The sequence below is a fragment of the Schistocerca serialis genome, chromosome 1 (assembly GCF_023864345.2).
Source record: "Schistocerca serialis cubense isolate TAMUIC-IGC-003099 chromosome 1, iqSchSeri2.2, whole genome shotgun sequence".
Taxonomy (NCBI): Eukaryota; Metazoa; Arthropoda; class Insecta; order Orthoptera; family Acrididae; genus Schistocerca; species Schistocerca serialis.
The window spans coordinates 1101978079-1101997128 of record NC_064638.1 but is presented as its reverse complement, the minus strand read 5'-3'; the positions used below and the strand labels follow the sequence as shown (position 1 = coordinate 1101997128).

The window sequence follows — 19050 nt, the reverse complement described above, 5'->3', positions numbered from 1 at the left end:
TTTCAAATGCCCCCATAAAGTCAAGAGGGTTGAGGTCAGGAGAGCGTGGAGACCATGGAATTGGTCCGCCTCTACCAATCCATCGGTCACCGAATCTGTTGTTGAGAAGCGCACGAACACTTCGACTGAAATGTGCAGGAGCTCCATCGTGCATGAACCACATGTTGTGTCGTACTTATAAAGGCACATGTTCTAGCAGCAAAGGTAGAGTATCCCTTATGAAATCATGATAACGTGCTCCATTGAGCGTAGGTGGAAGAACATGGGGCCCAATCAGGACATGCCTGCCCAAACGTTCACAGGAAATCTGTGTTGATGACGTGATTGCACAATTGCGTGCGGATTCTCGTCAGCCCACACATTTTGATTGTGAAAATTTACAGTTTGATCACGTTGGAATGAAGCCTCATCCGTAAAGAGAACATTTGCATTGAAATGAGGATTGACACATTGTTGGATGAACGATTCACAGAAGTGTACCCGTTAACACGTTCGTGATGAACACTAACCTGTCGATTCTACGTACTGATGTGCTTGATGCTAGTACTGTAGAGCAATGAGTCGCATGTCAACACAAGCACCGAAGTCAACATCACCTTCCTTCAATTGGGCCAACTGGCGGTGAATCGAGGAAGTACAGTACATACTGACGAAACTAAAATGAGCTCTAACATGGAAATTGGACACATGTCCACATAACATCTTTTCTTTATTTGTGTGTGAGGAATATTTCCTGAAAGTCTGGCCGTACCTTTTTGTAACACCCTATATATATATATATATATAGACGCACGCATACATTCGTCACCCTGCGAAAAACGGAAGTCAGCTGTAAGCCACGCCAAAGTTGCCGTCACCGCGGAGTGCGCCGAGGTGAGCTCGCAGGTACAGCATCCGCCATTTACAGTGGCCCCAGCACGTCCGCCGCTCTCTGCCCTCAAGTCGCGGCCCGCTAGCTTTTTAATCTGAGCGGCTTAGCCCCACTGTGCCCCCCTCCCTCTCTCTCTCTCTCTCTCTCTCTCTCTCTCTCTCTCTCTCTCTTTCTCTGTGCTTCGTCGCCGGCCGCTGGCCCGGCCAGCCGTTGCTACCTTCCTTGAGTCCGTTGCTCCCTCCGGCTTAGATTTAGCCTTAATCTGTTCTTTGTCCGCACCCCGCCTCTGATGAATAACCGGCGACCTTCTTTGAGACGATATCGCCGGCCGCGTCGGGCCGCGCAGCACACTTCTCCACTCCCCGCCCGCCGGCCGCGTGTTTTATTTCTTTCCCCGCCGGCGCGCCGGGCCTGCGGGCTGTGTGTGTGTGCGTGCCTGGATACGCGCGCGTGTTATTCAGAAGCCGCCAGGCCAGCCGCCTTAGACATAACTCCTTTCATCTGGCGGCTCACGGCCTAGCTGCGGATTTCTTACCTCCGGATTTATATCCCACGTCTTGTTCCCCTATTATTTTTCTTTTTTCCTCACCCTCCCCCCTCTCTGTCTTTCGAATATAACTTACCGTCTGTACTCCCATCTCCTCTGCCCTTCTTTTCTCGCCAGTAGCACAGATGAATAAATATCAAGCTCTGAAATTATTCGTAATCTGGCATCAGCTGGCATCACTGTCATGCCGCTCTCCCATTTGCACAGTGTTGTCTGGCTGACATATGCAGAGACAAGAAACACTATTTACTGTGAACCATTTTATTACAGGTATTCCTTACATTATTAGTCAACCTCGTCGTAAGCCATTTGATACGCAGTGATAGATAAAAACATCCACCGTAGCGTTCCAAGTTTTACGATCTTCAGATACTTGCTCCTGTCTCCTATTCTCATCTGGGTACCTTCCAATACGTTGCTTTCTCGGTTTTATCTTAAGAAATGCAGAAATACCCAAGATCTATTTATCGTCCATTTACCTCCTTAAATTCAGCTCATGAATTTTAAATTCGTGGGACCCAATTACGTCTACCGATAATTCGATTTGTTTTATTCTTCCTCCCCTTAATATCCTACACGTACCCTCAGTTATTCACTTAGCGGATCCAAATTCTTGAATGGTTTTCGACATAAAAAGACATAAAAAGTAAGTTTCTCTGTATTTATTAAAAGTTGTAACACACACTAACTGTAAACTTTCCTTTTCAGAAAAAATCAGAAACTTAGTTCAAATGGTTCAAATGGCGCTGAGCACTATAGGACTTAACTGCTGAGATCATCAGTCCCCTAGAACTTAGAACTACTTAAAACTAACTGACCTAAGGACATCACACACATCCATGTCCGAGGCAGGATTCAAACCTACGACCGTAGCGGTCGCACGGTTCCAGATTGTAGCGCCTAGAACTGCTCGGCCACTCCGGCTGGCAGAAACTTAGTTTTGGATACTCTGTTTTGTTTACAAGAAACACTCCATGCCGTTTTAAATCTTCTGCCTATATCTTTTGTTATCCATTCAGTTGCTTTACTCCCTGGCACTTTTTCAAGTGTTTCATTTTATAATATTTAAATACAATTTTAAATTATATTTCGGTTCTGATTTCAGACATGCTCTAAGTGCTTTCGTTCGCAGTCCACCTTAATTGCACTAGAGGAAAACAGCATACCTTCAGCAAAACGATGGTGGTTCACAAGTGTTTCATTAATATGTATTGCTTCTTCATTTTCCCAGTTGCCAAATCTGAGGTATTCCTCTAGAGCAGCTGAGTTTGTTTAATAAATATGGTTTACTTGCCTCAGTCCTTTCTCCAATCCGATTTTCTCACTATCCAATGAAAGTTGTTGTAGTAATGTACATTATCTTCAGGTCACCAACAAAACCTAACACATGCCTTGTTTCTCAAGGGCTGTTACTTTGTTGTAAAAGAGCCAAATGATGGTCATTCCATACACTTCTCCCATCTGCCGTCCATGTCTTCCATCACCTTGCATTCACTTTTCACTCTCTCCTCAGACTGATCGTTCTCCCAAAGCTGCTTATTAGCCCTCCACATTTTATGCAACTCCTCATTTTTTCAACCCCTCCAGCCCTATCAGTCTTCACCCCCTCTTGCATTCCACCATCTCTCACTCTCCACACTCTCTCACTCTCCACACCCTCTCACTCTCCACATCCTCTCTCTCCCCACACCCTCTCTCTCTCTCCACACCCTCTCACTCTCCACACCCTCCCACTCTCCACACCCTCCCACTCTCCACACCCTCATGAACTCCTCCCCCCTCCCTCTTCACCCCTCTTGCTCTCTGCACCCCTCTCCCTCACTCTTAGTTCCCTCTCCCTCACTCTCCACCCCTTCTCCACCCCTCTCCCTCCTTCTCCACCCCTCTCCCTCGCTCTCCACCCCCTCTCCCTGCCCCTCCACTCTCTCTCCCTGCCCCTCCACTCTCTCTCCCTGCCCCTCCACTCTCTCTCCCTGCCCCTCCACCCCCTCTCCCTCGTTATCCACCTTCCCCTTTCCTCTGACTCTACCCCATTCCCTCCCCCTACTCCTCCCCCTCCCCATACCCCTACCCCAACACGTCATCAGCCCCTTCCTGATCCCTTGCTCTACCCTTCTGCTTATTCCTTGCACTCCCCTTGTCCCTCACTCTCGCCATCTCCTCTCCCTCTCTCTCGGTATCCTCCTCTCCCTCTCCGCCTATCTCTCCCTATATTATTATTTTGGTCATCAGTCTACTGACTGTTTGATGCGGCCCACCACGAATTCCTTTCCTGTGCTAACCTCTTCATCTCAGAGTAGCACTGGCAACCTACGTCCTCAATTATTTGCTTGACGCATTCCAATCTCTGTCTTCCTCTACAGTTTTTGCCCTCTACAGCTCCCTCTAGTACCATGGAAGTCATTCCCTCATGTCTTAGCAGATGTCCTATCATCCTGTCCCTTCTCCTTACCAGTGTTTTCCACATATTCCTTTCCTCTCCGATTCTGCATAGAACCTCCTCATTCCTTACCTTATCAGTCCACCTAATTTTCAACATTCGTCTATAGCATCACATCTCAAATGCTTCAATTCTTTTCTGCTCTGGTTTTCCCACAGTCCATGTTTCACTACCATATAATGCTGTACTCCAGACGTACATCCTCAGAAATTTCTTCCTCAAATTAAGGCCGGTATTTGATATTAGTAGACTTCTCTTGGCCAGAAATGCCTTTTTTGCCATAGCGAGTCTGCTTTTGATGTCCTCCTTGCTCCATCCGTCATTGGTTATTTTACTGCCTAGGTAGCAGAATTCCTTAACTTCATTGACTTCGTGACCATCAATCCTGATGTTAAGTTTCTCGCTGTTCTCATTTCCACTACTTCTCATTACCTTCGTCTCTCCCTGCCACTCCAATATACTCTCCGCCATCCTCTCGTTCTTCCCCCTCGCTTTCTACCCTCTCTGTCACCCTTCACCTCCTCTGTCCCCCTATGCCTTCTCTTCCGCCTCCCTCTCTCGATCTGTCCCCCTGCCTGTCCACATCTGTGTCATTTCTCTCTCTCTCTCTCTCTCTCTCTCTCTCTCTCTCTCTCTCTCTCTCTCTCTCTCCCCCCCCCCTCTCTTACACACACACACACACACACACACACAGCGCGCGCGCGCTCGCACCTCTCTATCTCTGTTCTATTTTTTACATTTTATATGACACAATTTCATGAGCCTTTCACTGTGTTGTCTTCGTTCCCATCGTCCCAAAACAAAATAAACACTACAACACTTACGTTTGTGCAGCAGTGAGACAATTACAACAATATTGTGTCTTTGTTTTATTGTTCTGTAATTGCCTGCATGCAAATGAAAAATAATATGTTTATGGTAATCCACCGAATCAAATGGTTCATACAATAACATATTTAGTCACGCTGGACTGGATTCCTCTGCCGCTGGATTAAAAGGTTGTCCAATTCCTGCAGCTAATTAAATCCGTCAGCAGCAGCAGCAGCAGTAGTAGGAGGAGGAGGCTCTTGGTGTTTGCGCTGCACTCGTGGAGCGCACGCTGCGCCCGCGGCGAGTAAAAACAGCCAGACAGCTGTGCCGCCCGCACTCGCCAGATCTGGTCCTGCGCTCTCATTAGTACCGAGGCCTCACCATCAACCACTAGCAGGTAGACCCTGCGGGCAAGGGACGCCCTTTCATCTACATGGCAAGTCACCATATGAGATGTGACTACGGTACGTAGTTTCCGACAGTCGCAGTTTCCAGTCCAGTCGCGCATCATACCCAGAGATTACACAATGTACGCGGAATGACTGAGCCCTAACTGCTTGTATAACTATAATTATTCGATATGTATGTACCTTAAATTCTCGCCGCGTGGGGTTAGTCGAGCGGTCTCAGGCCCCGCGGTCATGGACTGTGCGGCTGGTCCCGGCGGAGGTTCGAGTTCTCCCTCGGGCATGGGTGTGTGTGTTTGTCCTTAGGATAATTTAGGTTAACTAGTGTGTAAGCTTAGGGGACTGATGACCTTAGCAGTTAAGTTCCATAAGATTTCACACACATTTTTTTGAACTCAAATTCTCACTTTAGGCTGCTCGTTATACTCAAACTTCTTAATTTCTTTCTTTTTCTCTCTCCCTCTGTTTTTTCAAGTATCCAGTGCTAGAACTTATAAAGAATATATTACTAAGTAATGCATCATGACTCAAACTGGCTCCGTCTTGAACGTTTTTTCTGTAATGACCTCAGAAAGAATGAAACTACTACAGAATATTTTTAAAAAAAATTAAAACAGTCTTGGTAGCATAAAAACGTTTATTAAAATGGTGATAGGTTTGTGTAATTTTAAGACCTGTCTCGAAAATGCAAGTACATTTACAGACATAGAAGGACATCTAACAGCAAGAGTTAAAAATTTCAACTTATGAATGTAGCTCTGAGCACTATGGGACTTAACATCTATGGTCACCAGTCCCCTAGAACTTAGAACTACTTAAACCTAACTAACCTAAGGACATCACACAACACCCAGTCATCACGAGGCAGAGAAAATCCCTGACCCCGCCGGTAATCGAACCCGGGAACCCGGGCGTGGGATCAACTTATGAATGTCAGAATAATTAAAACACAATATATCCAAAGCTGGCAGGCAGAGGCGGTGAACGGAGCAGGTACCGTATGTTGACATACGAACGTCAGCCGCTGGATACCGAGGAGAGACTGTGGGTTAAGTAGGAGAGGTTCCGCCCACTACCTACCGCACGACATGAGTAGCAGCCAATAAAGGCCACAGCAAGTAAAAACGTTACGAAAATAACGTCCATGTAAACTAGCATAAAATAAAATACAAAAGGTGAAGTCTATGCTAAATAACAAGAAAACATTAGTAATCGTGGCAATGTATACATCATGATGAATCTAGCACACACATTAATGGATCTTCTATTCTACCGTTCCATACCAACACGCAGCAGCGCCCAGTGTCTGTCACATCTCTGATACTGTCGCCTGGTTACCTCAAACGTTCCATATCGATACTTTACGTCTTGCCCATGGCAACTAACGGCGTTTAGTTACTTTTTTTTCGCTGCTGTTATACACTGTGTATCGATGCCGAGATCATCATGGGCCCACAGGGAGGGGGGGGGGGGAGTGTTTGTTTTCAAGAACAATTGCTATTGGTTGTACTTAATGTATTCCGATAAACTGCTTGCTCTAGCAGTTCACCACCTCCACCTGCCACCAGTGGGTATATTTTCTTTTAATTTTTCTTACGTTTATGTATTGTAACTCCTGTTGTTAGTTGTCCTAAGTTCGTAAATGTGTTTCAGAGAACGGTCTGAAGGTGATGAAAAAAATAGACTGAAATCGGTCACTATTTTAATAAACGTTATTATGCGATGAAGACTGTTCTAATTTTTTAAAAAAATACTCTTTAATCGCTTTTCTTCACGTGACGTTTATAAAAATTGTCACACCAGAATAGACCAAGTCTTGGTAGAGTTACAAATTCCAAGAATTCTTCCAACAAATGTAAACATGACGCAGTGAGTGAGATAGGTAGGCTGTTAAACTACAGTCGTATTTCGATAGGACACAGTTTCTTTCCCCGTCATTATATAAGCTTTTCCTGATTTTTAATTTTTGTAATTTACGTGTGAGTTACTCCATCTCAACAAAGCCAAACCCAATTCCCCCCCCCCCCCCGCCCCTCCCTCGCTCGTGTTTGTCCAAGGGAGATCTGTTCGCGCCACTTTCGTTTGTTCTAGATAGGTAGTTCGCTGCACGGAGTCAGTTCCAGTTATCACGTTTTTGGGTACGGTTTTATCACGGAATACCACGTTGGATAAAACCGGTAGTCGCCGATCACCGACGTTAAGCAAAGTCGGACCCGAGTAGCACTTGGATGGGTGACCGTCTGCGTTCGCCAGGTGGAGCTGAATTCAGGGACACGAAAGTCGCCGAAGTGGCCTCCAATTGAACGAACTTGCCGCAGGCCGGGGGCCATGTTGTGGTACTATTACAGTGATTGTACGGCCTAGGGTTCGATCCGCCAATAAATTGTCGTCTTTTTCGTCATCCCTCGGCAATGCCTCTCAGTTCGCCCTAGTCTACTGTTCAAACAAACAGCAAATCTTCAGAGATTTGAAAATATTTTGACATGCATTGCTTGGCTATGAGATGTGGTGAAAGTGATGGGAAAAAAATCACCCAGTTGTTGTCCGAGAGCTACGCTTTTATTTTTCGTATCTACGTAGAAATCCATCCTGTTTCGTTTCATCTTTATTTGGCCCAATACTACCCATTTGTTTTCTATTGTCAGCAGCGGTCAGTGTGCAGAATAAAGTTTGTGGTACACTCTTGCGTATTTTGTGCTTTAATCTTCGCCTCTCAGCCAGCTCCGATTCGGTCATTAAGGTTGTTGCAGTTCATTTTGCTGGAACTGAGTGGAACGCTAATTAGTGTCACTGAAACAGGATACATGTATTGAAGAGGCCTCTGAAGTGATAGTTACCGAGTATGGCGCTTCGCAGGATTGTGGTTATCTGATGGGATACCGTATGTATTGTGAGTGGGTTTGTTAATTGGTCCTTATAGCTGTATTTCACTTTTATTTGTTCCGGTGGGATCTGTGTTTCGTGGTAATAATATTACGAAGTCTTTGTTCGTAATTTGATTGTATTAATACCGTTCCGGTACTTCACCAGGCATTCCAGTACCGTATGTTACTTTATGTTGCAAGTTTCAGAGCCATGTGTCGCTTTGACACATTGTCAAACGTCGATGACGCATATGAAACACAGATTAATCACGCCCTGGAGAAGCATGTGACGAGGAAGTGGATTAAAGACGGACAATACCCATTATGGTATAATAATAAAATGTGCAAACTGCAGAGGAAACGGAAATTGTTGCATTCGCGGTTCAAAAAGAACGGTGAAATGTCGACAGGCGTAAGTTAGCATAACCTCGTGCGTCTGTTTAAATAAAAATAAAAACTAAAAAAATTTAAACAAATAAAAAAATCTTGCCGAGAACCAGAAAAAATTCTAGTCCTACGTGAAGTCGATAAGCGGTTGAAAAGCTTCTATTCAGTCACAAACTATTTTATATTCCGGCCATCCACAGCTGTTGAAAGGCATGTGTTAGGAAGAATTCTGCTGACAGTTGGTAAAATTGTTGTTTATTAAAACACCACTGGTTTCGCGGCCTAAAGCCGCATCATCAGCTGCAACCTGCATGGTAAAAAGCAACGCACAGTGTCACCACATTTTGTGAATATTAAAATTAATAAAGAAATGTTTAAGATATACACTTCTTTAGGTGCAGGTAAATTTTAAAGAATGGAGCACGTCTTTGTTATCTTTCGCTCGCCGTAGTATTGACAGTATTCCATGAATAATAAATTTTGAGTAGGAACGATGGGTATGATTATGACATTTTAACGTTGTGAGCATATTTTATACATTCCTTTATTAATTTTAATATCCACAAAATATGGTGACACTGTACTTTGTTTTTTACCATGTAGGTTGCACCTGTTATGCAGCTTTAAGCCGCGAAACCGGTTATGTTTCAATTTTACCAGTTGTCAGCGTAATTTTTCCTAACATTACTCTTTTCATTCCCTCGTAGACCAGCGTGATGTGGCAACGGAAGCCAGTAAAGAGAAAGCTGAAGTGCTAGATTATGAAATCATTCACGCTGCAGGATCGTACAGACATACCATCGTTCGACTGTAGCACAGTCTTTCTCACGGAGGACATAGAAATAGGCATCCCAGCCGTCGAGAAGCAACTGAAAGATTTGAAAAGAAATAAGTCGCCAGACTCGGATGGAATCGCAATTCGGTTTTACAGAGAGAGTACATAACTGCATTTACTGCGATTCGCTCGCCCATCGCGAAGTCCCGACCGACTGGAAAACAGCGCAGATGAAATGAAATGAAATTAAATTATTGTATGGCATTGTTGACCGGGAGGCTCCATACGGGGGAGTTCGGCTGCCGTATTGCAAATCCTTTTTAGTTGATGCCACTTTGGCGACTTGCGGGTCAATGATGATGATGATGATGAAAATGATGATGATGAAAATGATGATGAATGACACAACACCCAGTCCCCTGCCGAGAATCGAACCCGGGCCTCTTGTCTGGTAGGCGGAAACGCTACCCCTATGCTGTGTGTGTGTGTGTGTGTGTGTGTGTGTGTGTGTGTGTGTGTGTGTGGTTTGAGGTTTTCGGGCGTTAAACAGCGTGGTCATCAGCGCCCAAACGCATAGAAACAGGAACACATGCAGTGAAGGGACGAAGACGGACAACGAACAAGGAGAACGGCTAAAAGACACAGACCTGTCGCAGTTACAAATCCTCACATACAGAGGCAAAACAAGAGGAGAAGAAACGCACTAAAAAAGGAAAGGAAACACAAGGAAAAGAGAACAGAAATCGAAGTGAAACATGTAGGTAATCGTGACTGGCGGACCTCTTACCTAAAGCCTGGGTGAGCCAGTCACCCAGCAGCACATTAAAATCCTCTCCCTAAAATCTGAGGCAACAAATTGGACAGGACACAAAACCGTAAGACCTTAACCACAGTCGTTGCGTCGTCTTGCAAAATAGAGGGCAAATCCGGTGGCAAGGAAACCACCGCCCTCTGGTCAGAGAATAAAGGACAGTCAAGTAGAATGTGGCGGACAGTAATCTGGACGCCACAAGCACTGCAGATTGGGGGGTCCTCCCGCCGGAGTGAAAAACCGTGCGTTAAGGGACTGTGCCCGATGCGGAGGCGAGTGAGGAGAACCTCATCCCTCCTGCATGACTGGTAGGACGTACGCCATGGCCGCGTGGTGGCCTTGACCAGACGCAGCTTATTTTCACCGACTACCAGCCACTCCTCTTCCCATTGACGCATAACACGAAAACGCAAAAGGGAGGTAACAGCATGGAGGGGGACGGCACATTCAACAACGTGAGGGAGGGAACATGCATCTTTGGCAGCCACACCCGCCAGTTCGTTTCCCCTAATACCCACGTGCCCCGGCACCCAGCAGAAAGAAATCTCCTTCCCCTGCCGTTGCAGGTGGAGTAGGGCATCATGGATGTTCTGGACGACCTTATCCGCTGGGTACAAGTGTTGCATGGTCTGAAGGGCACTCAGGGAGTCAGAACAGATGAGAAACTTAAGACTGGCAACACATCTCATCTGCTCCAATGCCCGCAAGATCGCAAAAAATTCGGCATCAAAGATGGTAAACGCTGCAGGAAGCCGTAACTTGACGACTCGATCAGGGAAAACAATAGCACAACCAACAGAGTCCCCCTGTTTAGAGCCATCCGTAAATACTGGTACATGGTCGGCATGCTGGTTTAAAATATCGTAAAATAAGGAGGTAAAAACAAACGCAGGAGTGCAGCTCCTCCGGTACTCTGACAAGTCTAAAAGGACGCTGGGCCTCTGGAGCAACCAGGGAGGCAGGCGGGTAAAACCCTGGAGTTGGGGTGCCACGCGCTCCACACCAAGGGACTCTAGCAAATGCTTGGCACGAATCCCAAATGGTCTCGTTGCCCTGGGACGACTGGAAAAGAGACGTTCCATAGGCGGTCGGGCAACAGTAGGGTATGCAGGGGAGGTAGGACAGGCAAGGAATTGCACACGCGTCGCACCATGAGGAGTTTCCGCCGTATGGCGAGCGGCGGTTCCCCTGCCTCAGCACACAGGCTGGGGATGGGACTGGTACGGAAGGCACCAGTAGCCAGCCTGATACCCTCATGGTGTACTGCGTCAAGAATCTTCAGATACGAAGGCCTCGCTGATCCATACACAGTGCATCCATAGTCAAGACGCGACCGGACGAAAGCCCTATAAAACTGCAGCAGACGCGCCCGATCTGCTCCCCAGGACCGATGGCTCAGACACTTCAAAATATTCAGCGCCTTCGGGGCCCGCACCTTGAGGTCTTTAAGGTGCGGCAACCACGACAACTTGGAATCAAAAGTGAGGCCCAGGAACCTCACAGTGTCTCTAAAAGGAAGAATGGTGTCCCTCAGACGCAATTCAGGGGAGGTAAAAGCACGTCGAGAACGATTAAAATGAACACACACACATTTGTCTGCAGAAAAGGTAAAACCCGTCTTCGCAGTCCATGCCTCTAATCGCTTTATCGTAAGCTGCAGCTGCCGACTAGCAGTGACAAGACTGGAGGAAGAACAGAAAACTGCAAAATCGTCCACAAACAAGGAGCACTGGGCAGGACTCCGGATAGTGGACGTGATACTGTTAATGGCGACGGCAAAGAGGGTGACACTTAAAACGCTTCCCTGAGGAACACCATTCTCCTGCACGTACAAATCAGATAGCACATTACCAACCCGATATCGAAAGAGGCGGCGGCCACGAAAGCCCCACTGATGGAGTTGATTGAGGATAAGGCGGCGCCAAGTAGTGTCATACGCCTTATTAATGTCAAAGAATACACCTAGACAATGGTGGTTACGTAGGAAGGCCTGCTGGATGGCCGCCTCAACCAGGGTCAAGTTGTCTATAGTTGAACGACCCCTACGCTACGGAGGCGGACAGCGCAGATGACTTCAGTATACAAGATGACTTCAGTATACAAGAGGGGTAAAGAACAGACCTGCAAAATTGCAGACCAATGTCATGAACGTCGGTTTCCTGCAGAATTTTTGATCATCAAGTTCGAACACAATAAATTTCCTTGGAACAGAGTAGTTACTGTTCACAGATCAGCACGGATTTAGAAAGAATAGTTAGTGCGACATCCTGCGAACCATAGATGAGGGGCAAGAGGAGGAATTATTTTTTCCTATATTTCCGATACGATACCCCACTGCAGACTGGTAACAAAGGCCCGAGATTACGAAATAGGTTCCCGAATATGAGAGTGGCTCGAACACTTCTTAAGTAATAGAAACCAATACGTTGGTCTGTACGCAAGTGTTCACTAGAGATAGAGATGTCGTTAGAAGTGCCCCAAGGAAGTGTGACAAATGTTCTGACGGGTAGGTGAACAATCAGCGACTTTTTGCTGGCGGCGCTGTAGAGTTCGGGATACTGTTGTCGTTGACTTAGTGTATGAAGATATTGCATGACAGAATTTCTATTTGGTATGATAAGTGACAGCTTGCTTTAAATGTAAAGAATGTAAGTTAGCGAAGATGAGTAGGAGAAACAATACTGTAATGTCCGAATACAAAATTAGTGATCTATCGCTTGACACAGTGACGTCGATTAAATATCATGGCATAACTTTGCAAAGGAGTAGGAAATAAAATGAGCTCGTACATCGGAAGTGGGGAAGGCGAATGGTCTGCTTCGGTTTATTGGCAGTATCCTAGGTATGAGTTGCTCACCTGGAGACCGCCAACGGAACACTAGGGTGAACTATTCTTGAGTACTACCTAGCTGTTCGGGATTTTCATCAGATCGGATTAAAGGAGGAGGTCGAAGCAATTCAGAGGCGTGCTACTCGATTCGTAACTGGTAGGTTCGATCAACACGCGAGTATTATCGAAGTGCTCCGATAACTCAAACTGGAATTTCCGGAGGGAAGACGATGTCCTTTGCGTGAAACACTATTGAAAAAGGTTGTTACTGTCTCCACCCCACGCTCCTCCTAATACAACTTGCAGTCAGTCAGTGTTTTAATGTGCACCGATGGCTACGATTTTAATAATAATATCAATAAAATACATGAAATTTTTTAACGTGAATGGAACAGGGAAGGGGGGATCAGATAGTGGTACAATAAGTACCCTCCGCCACACACCGTAAGGTGGCTCGCGGAGTAGTAGATGTAGATGTAATAGTTTGCCTGCGTCAGTGCTTAGTGAATCTCTTTGGCATAATTATAGAGGAACTGGATTTCAGGGAAATAATTGGTTTGAATAAATCGCCTTAAAATTTAATAAGTACATATGACATAGAATTGATTCAGAAACTACACTCCTGGAAATTGAAATAAGAACACCGTGAATTCATTGTCCCAGGAAGGGGAAACTTTATTGACACATTCCTGGGGTCAGATACATCACATGATCACACTGACAGAACCACAGGCACATAGGCACAGGCAACAGAGCATGCACAATGTCGGCACTAGTACAGTGTATATCCACCTTTCGCAGCAATGCAGGCTGCTATTCTCCCATGCAGACGATCGTAGAGATGCTGGATGTAGTCCTGTGGAACGGCTTGCCATGCCATTTCCACCTGGCGCCTCAGTTGCACCAGCGTTCGTGCTGGACGTGCAGACCGCGTGAGACGACGCTTCATCCAGTCCCAAACATGCTCAATGGGGGACAGAACAGGAGATCTTGCTGGCCAGGGTAGTTGACTTACACCTTCTAGAGCACGTTGGGTGGCACGGGATACATGCGGACGTGCATTGTCCTGTTGGAACAGCAAGTTCCCTTGCCGGTCTAGGAATGGTAGAACGATGGGTTCGATGACGGTTTGGATGTACCGTGCACTATTCAGTGTCCCCTCGACGATCACCAGTGGTGTACGGCCAATGTAGGAGATCGCTCCCCACACCATGATGCCGGGTGTTGGCCCTGTGTGCGTCGGTCGTATGCAGTCCTGATTGTGGCGCTCACCTGCACGGCGCCAAACACGCATACGACCATCATTGGCACCAAGGCAGAAGCGACTCTCATCGCTGAAGACGACACGTCTCCATTCGTCCCTCCATTCACGCCTGTCGCGACACCACTGGAGGCGGGCTGCACGATGTTGGGGCGTGAGCGGAAGACGGCCTAACGGTGTGCGGGACCGTAGCCCAGCTTCATGGAGACGGTTGCGAATGGTCCTCGCCGATACCCCAGGAGCAACAGTTTCCCTAATTTGCTGGGAAGTGGCGGTGCGGTCCCCTACGGCACTGCGTAGGATCCTACGGTCTTGGCGTGCATCCGTGCGTCGCTGCGGTCCGGTCCCAGGTCGATGGGCACGTGCACCTTCCGCCGACCAATGGCGACAACATCGATGTACTGTGGAGACCTCACGCCCCACGTGTTGAGCAATTCGGCGGTACGTCCACCCGGCCTCCCGCATGCCCACTATACGCCCTCGCTCAAAGTCCGTCAACTGCACATACGGTTCACGTCCACGCTGTCGCGGCATGCTACCAGTGTTAAAGAGTGCGATGGAGCTCCGTATGCCACGGCAAACTGGCTGACACTGACGGCGCCAGTGCACAAATGCTGCGCAGCTAGCGCCATTCGACGGCCAACACCGCGGTTCCTGGTGTGTCCGCTGTGCCGTGCGTGTGATCATTGCTTGTACAGCCCTCTCGCAGTGTCCGGAGCAAGTATGGTGGGTCTGACACACCGGTGTCAATGTGTTCTTTTTTCCATTTCCAGGAGTGTATAATAGTAACAATCTTCCACAATGTCGATAATTTGAAAATTTATACAGTGAAAAAGCATAGTGTGCAACCATTATTAGCTCTAAGATTAACACATATGGTTATGCGAGCGTGTCAGTGGGAGGAATGCTGTAAATTCCTGCCGCTTATACCTGCGTTCGGGAACGTCTTTGAGTGCTGTGGTTGTACCCAACAGCACCCCACACCATAGGGCCTCGAGTTGCCGCTGTAGGTCCTGTGCGAACACGGTCACTGTGGTGCCACTCCCACTGTCTGTGGTGAAACAAAATAGGGCCATCATTTTTAAGCAAACAGGACCTAGATTCGTCCGACAACACTATCTGATGCCATTCCTATTCCCAGTGACGTCTTTCCATTCACCATTGCCGTCCAGCATGTTTCTGCATGTTCGTCATAGGTGGGCGGAGAAGTGGACGACGTGCACGTGACCTACGCCGTAATAAACGGCGATAGGCAGTAACCCCTGATAGTGTATGAGGTGTTTCACTGTTGCGCCAGAGCAGAGGAAGACGCAGATCTTTCCTGCAACGCCACTCGTATGGGGTGTCGACCTTCTCGAGGTATGATCTGGATGGTGCGACCTGACCAATCTCGTCGTATTCAACGGCCTTCGCCGGCGGCTGTGGCCGAGCGGTTCTAGGCGCTTCAGTCCGAAACCGCGCTGCTGCTGCTGCGGTCGCAGGTTCGAATCCTGCCTCGGGCATGGGTGTGTGTGATGTCCTTAGGTTAGTTGGGTTTAAGTAGTTCTAAGTTCTAGGAGACTGATGACGTCAGATCCATAGTGCTTAGAGTCATTTGAACCATTTTTTTCTGCGGCCTTAACCATTCTGCACACACCCGTTGCGCTGCCGAAACGCATCGTCCCTCACGAGTAGCAGTTTCCCAGATGCATCAAATTCTCTCGTGCCAATGATGCGCCCTCTTACAAAATTAATGATTTGACGGTATAGCTCGCGCATACGTCTGCGAGACATCCTGTGCGTCTGCTCAAGTTAACAAAGCGAACAGCAGGCACATTTTACCGGTAGGTGGCGCCCGCCGCGATATCCATGTTGACCTTTAATGCGCGAACCGACATGGTTCAAATGTTAATAATTTCTGCAGCACATACTAATTTACATGTCCTGTGAATATGAACGTGTTATCTCTAGACGTTGTCTTGCCGCAGAGGATACACCGGTTCCCGTGAGATCAACGAAGTTAAGCGCTGTCCGGCGTGGTCGGCACTTGGATGGGTGACCATCCAGGCTGCCACGTGCTGTTACCATTTTTCGGGGTGCACTCAGCCTCGTGATGCCAATTGAGGAGCTACTCGACCGAATAGTAGCGGCTTCGGTCAAGAATACCATCATAACGACCGGGAGAGCGGTGTGCTGACCCCACGCCCTTCGTATCCGCATGCACCACTGAGGATGACACGGCGGTCGGATGGTCCCGGTAGGCCACTCGTGGCCTGAAGACGGGGTATCTCCAATCGTTCAAGGTTTTTTCTGAACATGAGTAAATTATGCAAAAATTTTAATGCTTTTAGTAGTTTCTTGGGAGGGGGCGGCGGATACTTGGGTTACTTGACCCCAATTGATAGTGGAAAGCGACGGAATTTGGAGAGAGGGAGAGAGACGGGCAGAGAGGACGGAGTGTACTTCGTGGCGGATGTTTATTCGGAGAGTCCGAGAGGTTGGTGCAGTAAGCGGATCAGCCGCCTTGGCTCGCGCACAAAGGCGGCGGTTCGCGGGTAATCCATCGCCAGTGTCACGGCGCAGCTCGGCGCCACAAAGACTCGGCCGACCGTCCCGTCCCCCTGAGTCGTCCGCCGCGCCCTGCAGCCCAGCCCCACACTTGATGCGGCGCGCTTTCTGCTGTGCACCCCACTTGGCCAAACAGTCGAACGCGTCCAGTCGAGAGGAACGAAATAGAGAGAGAGAGAGAGAGAGAGAGAGAGAGAGAGAGAGAGAGAGAGTGGGGGGAGGGGGTGAGAGCTGCGGCGGTCAGTTCCGGTGCGGTTCATTCCACCGCTAGCTTACGTCACTTCAGGCGAATTACCGTGCGGTTCCGTAACAGTCGAGTGCTGTCGAATTTTAATTCACACTATCTGATCAAAAGTATCCGCACATCCCTATGTAATACGGAATTGACCACTAGATGTCACGAGAGGCGGATCAATCAGTTTAAAAGGAGGTGGGGAGTTGGTGTTGTCAGCAAACAAGCTGTAACACCAGAATATGTCGATCAGGATCGCTCAGTGATGTCGAACGTGCACTAGTCATTGGATGTTACCTGAATTACAAATCAATCAGGAACTTCACAACCCTTCTAAAGCTGCCCAAATCGACGGTTAGTCATGTGATTGTGAAGTGGAAACGTGAAGGGAAAGCCCAACTAAACCAACACCAAGCACACCTCACAGGGATCGTCGAGCATTGTGGAGGGTGGTTGTAAATAAATAAATAAAAAAATAAAATAAAGACAAGAAATCAGCGGAAGGAGTCATTCGTGAGTTGCGAAGTGCCACCAGCAGTCCAGTTAGGACAATGACTGTGCGTATAGAATTAAAAAAGATGTAATTCAGTGGTAGCTCCTCATAAGCCACGTGTCTGTATAGTCAACGCCACTGGGCAGTGAATGATTGGAATCGAGTGACTTGGAGTGACAAATACGATGTGGCAAGTACCAGTACGAAAGAGGTGGTTTTGGGTTATCTTGGTGTTTCCCATCGTTAAGGTACGGTCTCTTTAATACGGTAAGAAAACGCTAAACGCGGAAGGATCTGAACACATTTTACAGTACTGTGTACTGCTTACAGCGCCAACGGCCTTGCCGCAGTGGTAACACGGTTCCCATCAGATCACCGAAGTTAAGCGCGGTCGGGCTGGGCTAGCACTTGGATGGGTGACCATCCGGTCTGCCTAGCGCTGTTGGCAAGCGGGGTCCACTCAGCCCTTGTGAGGCAAACCGAGGAGCTACTTGATTGAGAAGTAGCGGCTCCGGTCTCGGGAACTGACATACGGCCGGGAGAGCGGTGTGCTGACCAGACGCCCCTCCATATTTGCATCCAGTGACGCCTGTGGGCTGATGATGACATTGCGGCCGGTCGGTACCGTTGGGCCTTCATGGCCTGTTCGGGAGGAGTTTTTAGTTATTTGGTACTGCATACAGTACAGGTACAGTTCCCAGACTACCGTTGTTTTAATCAATATGATACTGCACCTCCTCACAAAGCAGCATTGGCGAGACAATGGTTTGTGAATAATAACGTTCTTGGAATGGACTCGCCTGCCCAGAGTCCCGATCTCAACCGAGTGGAACACCTTTGGGATGAGTTAGGAAGTCGATCTGGCTCCAGACCCCGGCGTCCAACATCACTGCTCTCTCTGGTTTCTGCTCTTGAGGAAGAATGGGCTTCCATTCCTTTAGACATCCAAACAGGTAAATGGAAGTGTCCCCAGCGCAGTTGAAGTCGTCATAAAGGCAAAGAGTTGACACATCTCTTACTAATTTCCACTAACAGGTGGCTCGTTATTTTGATCAGATAGTATATGTTTCCTCATTAATAGGCTGAATTTGCGCTGCTGTGACATAATAATCTTATGTTGTAGAGCAGCCTAGATTTGCCCTCAAATCGACGGCACACAAAACTTGCCGATAATTGTGATTTGACACAGAAGGCAGAGCTGAGTGGGAGGATAATGTTTTAAAAAAAGGCGTTGGAAGATGAACGACACAAAAAATGAAACAAAGGTAACGAAATGCAGTCAAATTAAATCCAGCAATTCTGAGGCAGCTAGAGCAGGTAAAATAGTAGATGTATTTTGGTATTTGGGAAGTAAAATCACTTATAATAAGAGTAGAGGTGATAAAGCTAGTGCAACAGCAAGGAAAGCGTTGAAGATAAATTTGGTAACGTCTGCTCGAATTTTAATTATTAGGAAGTCTTTTCTGTAGGTTTCTGTTTACAATATGGCCTTGTACTGAAGCGAAACGTGGACGATATTCGGTTAAGACAAGGAGAGAACAGAAGTTTTTTGAAATATGATGCTACAGATGACCCCATTAATGAGGTTCAAATGAATGCAGCTAGCAATAACTGTACTAAGATGAAGAGGCTTGCACAGGACAGAGTAGCTCATTCAGACCAATCTTTAGGCTGAAGACTATCACCACAACAACAGTATTAGTCCAACTCTATATATTTGTGAGGCTCGTTTTTGTAATCACCAGGTTATCGAGTGGTCTTCAGATGCCGGAGTT

General features: G+C 47.4%; 1 protein-coding gene and 1 pseudogene across 1 annotated transcript in view; both read left to right on the top strand.

Moving 5' to 3' along the window:
- LOC126455687 (uncharacterized) overlaps positions 1–19050 on the top strand; it is a 647280-nt gene that overhangs the window by 342243 nt on the left and 285987 nt on the right. The gene's annotated exons all lie outside the window — the stretch shown is intronic.
- Positions 17607–17723, top strand: LOC126428314 (5S ribosomal RNA; annotated as a pseudogene).